The sequence below is a fragment of the Aegilops tauschii genome, chromosome 2, assembly GCF_002575655.3.
Source record: "Aegilops tauschii subsp. strangulata cultivar AL8/78 chromosome 2, Aet v6.0, whole genome shotgun sequence".
NCBI lineage: Eukaryota > Viridiplantae > Streptophyta > Magnoliopsida > Poales > Poaceae > Aegilops > Aegilops tauschii.
In genome coordinates, this window is record NC_053036.3 from 341,942,192 (window position 1) to 341,947,388 (window position 5,197).

The window sequence follows — 5,197 nt, forward strand, 5'->3', positions numbered from 1 at the left end:
GTAATCAAGATTCACAAAGTTTCCGTGAGCATGAACAAAGTTCAAGGCTAGCTCCCACTTTAACAATGCTCGTCTTTCTCACTTTCGCTTTTCTTTTTGAAAAAGTTTCGGGTTCCCCTCTTTATTTTATTTTGTTTTTAAACTATATGAAAGCACTCAACAGAAATAAATGACTCTCTAAAACTTCTGGGTTGTCTCCTTGGTAGCGCTTTCTTTAAAGCCATTAAGCTAGGCATATAGTGCTCAAGTAGTGAATCCACCCGGATCCCAAGGTATATCAAAGCCAATTTTAATTAGCAATGATTTGGCATTTAGTAGTGAGCACAAAGCAGCATATATCCAGCCATGACGAAGTCTAACTCTCTTCCTATGCATCGGCATGTCATAAAAGAACAATTCATGCACACATAGTAAAGGCCAATGCATAGTATAAACAGTTTCTTGCAATTTTATCATATTGGAAACATAGAGAGGTGGAGATATAGTTCCTCTCTCATAATAATTGCCAGTAGGAGCAGCAAGCACATGCATATTATATCTATCAAAATCATCATGTGTAACGGTAAAAGGCAACCCATCAATATAATCCTTAATAAAAGCAAACTTCTCCGATATAGTGTTGTTTGGAGAATTCAAAAAGATAATAGGACTATCATGTGTGGGTGCAATAGCAAAAATTTCATGTTTAACATAAGGAACTATAGCAAGTTCATCTCCATAAGCATCATTCATATTGGCATCATGGCCACAAGCATAGCAAGCATCATCAAAAAGGGATATTCGAATCAACGGGATCATAACAATCATCATAGCAATCATCCTTCGGTAAGCACGAAGGGAAATTAAACAATGTATGAGTTGAGGAGTTACTCTCATTAGAAGGTGAGCACAGGTAGCTAATCCGCTCTTCCTCCTTTTGTTCTTCGCTCTCCTCAGCATCTTTTTCATCCAATGAGCTCACGGTTTCATCAATTTCTTCTTCCATAGACTCCTGCAAAATATTAGTCTCTTCTTCGACAGCGGAGACTTTCTCAATAAATGCATCAATATCGGAATTGAATTCATAATTGGCATAGCAATATTTAATGATAGCTAAATTTTCAGGTCTATAAACAGCATCATTAGATTTTCAAACTCTTTGAACATAGATTCAATTTCATAAGCACCCATAAAAGCAACGAATTCTTCTATTTGTTCCACATCATAGTAATCGTATATACCATTAGCATAAGAAGCTAAGGTTTTATTATCATTAAATTTTCATGAAAAGGGAAGGTGTGGAAACTTCATCCTAGAGCAACAGGTATAATCATATCTCAAGCATAGTTGCCTAGCATACCACTTCAACATATGAATTGTATCCCATAATAGTTTCCCTTTTTGAGTCAAGCGATAATCCCTAAAGTATTCACGTTGATCCAACGTGTCTCCCATTACATAATTGAATGGGGTTTTCTCTGGATTATCAAAGTAGTACATAATATCTGTCACATAACGAGCATCGAGGGTTTTAGGAGGTTCCCCATCTCCATGAGCAGCAAGTACACCTAATTTTTTTGGTATTTCATGTTCCATATCCATAACTAAAGATAGATAACAACTTAGAACAACAAATAAAATCTACTTAGTGACAAAGCAAACAAGCACACACGAGAATATTCACCCCACGCTATTGCTCCACGGCAACGGCGCCAGAAAAAGGTCTTGATAACCCACAAGTATAGGGGATCAATTGTAGCCTCTTTCGATAAGTAAGAGTGTCGAACCCAATGAGGAGCTAAAGGTAGAACAAATATTCCCTCAAGTTCTATCGACCACCGATACAACTCTACGCATGCTTAACGTTCGCTTTACCTAGAACAAGTATGAAACTAGAAGTACTTTGTAGGTGTTTTTGGATAGGTTTGCAAAAATATAAAGAGCACGTAAATAAAAACTAGGGGCTATTTAGGTAAAGAAGCAATAAAGTAAATATACCGAGTGTGGAAAAGTGGTGGTTGGAGTTGCGAAATTGTCCCTAAGGAATTGACTACTTTACTAGACCGATAGCAAGTTTTATGTGGGAGAGGCCACTGCTAGCATGTCATCCCTGACTTGGAATTCTATGCACTTATGATTGGAACTATTAGCAAGCGTCCGCAACTACTAACGTTCATTAAGGTAAAACCCAACCATAGCATTAAGATATATTTGGTCCCCCTTCAATCCCGTATGCATCAATTTCTATGCTAGGTTGAAGCTTCTGTCACTCTTGCCCTCAAATACATAGTCCTATCAGCATAAAACTAACCCTATGGTGTGATCCACACGCGCGCTCATATGATGGGCACCAAAGGACAGCAACATAACCACAAGCAAATTAAATCAATCATAGCAATTCATCAACCACCGATAGGACAATGAAAATTTACTCAGACATCATAGGATGGCAACACATCATTGGATAATAATATGAAGCATAAAGCACCATGTTCAAGTAGAGGGTACAGCGGGTTGCGGGAGAGTGGACCGCTGTAGATAGAGGGGGGAAGGTGATGGAGATGTTGGTGAAGATGGCGGAGGTGTTGGTGAAGATCGAGGTGATGATGATGGTGGCCACGGCAGCGTTCCGGCGCCACCGGAAGAGAAGGGGAGAGGGGGTCCCTTCTTCTTCTTCCTTGACCTCCTCCCTAGATGGGAGAAGAGTTTCCCCTCTGGTCCTTGGCCTCCATGGCATGGGAGGGGCGAGAGCCCCTCCGAGATTGGATCTGTCTCTCTATCTCTCTCTGTTTCTGCGTTCTGGTGTTCTGCCCTTTCACCGTTTCGTATATATATGGAGACCCGTAACTCCGATTGGATTGAAACCTTCGCCGAGATTTTTTTCTTCTGAAAATTAGCTTTCTTGCGGCCGAAGAAGAGCAGCAACCGCCTTACGGGTGGCCCACAAGGGGGGCAGGCGCGCCCCCTGCCTCGTCGCCACCTCGGGCACCTTCTCGCGTTGATTCTTCCTCCCATATTGTAACGCCCACGATGCGGCTATATCTCCCACGTGTCGAGGCACGACTTAGAGGCATAACCGCATAGTGGTTTTGTCGCAAGAAGGGTCATCTTCACACAATCCCATGTAATGAACAAGAATGGGATAAAGAGTTGGCTTACAATCGCCACTTCACACAAAACATAATATAATTCATACATCATCCAGAATACAAACATATAGACCGACTACGGTCAAGATCCAAATGAAAATAAGATAACCCCAAATGCTAGATCCCCGATCGTGCCAACTGGGCTCCACTACTGATCATCAGGAAAAGACACATAGTAACGACCACGTTCCTCATCGAACTCCCACTTGAGATCGATCCCATCATCTGCACTGGCATCGTCGGCACCTGCAACTGTTTTGGTAGAATCTGTGAGTCACGAGGACTCAGCAATCTCACACCCGCGAGATCAAGACTATATAAGCTTATAGGAAAGGGGTGGTGTAATGAGGTGGAGCTGCAGCAGGCACTAAGCATATATGGTGGCTAACATACGCAAAAGGGAGCGAGAAGAGAAGCAACGGAACGGTCGTCATCTAGCAATGACCAAGAAGTGATCCTGAACTCCTACTTACGTCATTCATAACTCAAACCGTGTTCACTTCCCGGACTTCGCCGAGAAGAGACCATCACGGCTACACACGCAGTTGATGTATTTTAACTAGGTCAAGTGACAAGTTCTCTACAACCGGACATTAACAAATTCCCATCTGCCTCATAACCATGGGCACGGCTTTCGAAAGATAATACCCTACAGGGGTGTCCCAACTTAGCCCATCCTAAGCTCTCATGGTCAACAAAGGATAAACCTTCTCCCGGAAAGACCCGATCAGTCTCGGAATCCCGGTTTACAAGACATTTCGACAATGGTAAAACAAGACCAGCAAAGCCACCCGAATGTGCCGACAAATCCCGATAGGAGCTGCACATATCTCGTTCTCAGGGCACACCGGATGGGCAAGACGTCGGGTTGGCATAGACCCTGCTTGCCCAGGGGGCGCCGGACATCGCCCAGTTTGGGCCAGCACTCGAAGGAGCACTGGTCCGGGGGTTTAAAATAAAGATGACCCTCGGGCTCGCGAAAACCCGGGGGAAAAGGCTTAGGTGGCAAATGGTAAAACCAAGGTTGGGCCTTGCTGGAGGAGTTTTATTCAAGGCGAACTGTCAAGGGGGTCCCATAAATCACCCGACCGCGTAAGGAACGCAAACCCAAGGAACATAATACCGATATGACAGAAACTAGGGCGGCAAGAGTGGAACAAAACACCAGGCATAAGGCCGAGCCTTCCACCCTTTACCAAATATATATAGATGCATTAATTAAATAAGAGATATTCTGATATCCCAACATATCCATGTTCCAACATGGAACAAACTTCAACTTCACCTGCAACTAGCAACGCTATAAGAAGGGCTGAGCAAAAGCGGTAACTTAGCCAAACAACGGTTTGCTAGGAAAGGATGGTTAGAGGCTGACATGGCAAAATGGGAGACATGATATAGCAAGTGATAGGTAGCGTAGCATGGCAATAGAGCGAACAACTAGCAAAGCAAAGATAGAACTGATTTCGAGGGGTGGTCATCTTGCCTGCAAGGTTCTCAGAGTTGTCGAAAGCTTGATCCTCGGAAGCGTACTCAACAGGTTCCTCATTCACGAACTCGTCTCCCGGCTCTACCCAAGACAAGAACACAAGCAACGGAACCAAAATCAATCGCGAGAAATGCACAAGCAACATGATGCAAAACATGTATGATATGCAAGATATGATATGCGATGCATATGCGTGCTCCGGGAGGAAAATGATGAACAAGGCAGTAACTTGGCAAACCAAGCATGCCACTGGAAAGATGAGATGATTTCGGTCGAAATCGATATAAAGATCACCGGAAACGGAAGCACGGTTAGCAAATGGCAAGCAAAACAAGAATGACACGAATCTGCGATTAACAGCATGATAGCACTTAAAATGCAACAAGCAACAATGCTACATCACTCCAATATAGCAACAAAGCATATGATAGTAATCTACAGGAGATGCTTGACAAAATATGAACACTGAGCTATGGCTAGATCACAACATATCAAGCTCAAACAAGCATGGCAAAAGTGCAGAAGATATCAGGTTCACAGACTTGGTGAATTACTGGACATGGCAGGAAACAACATCAGG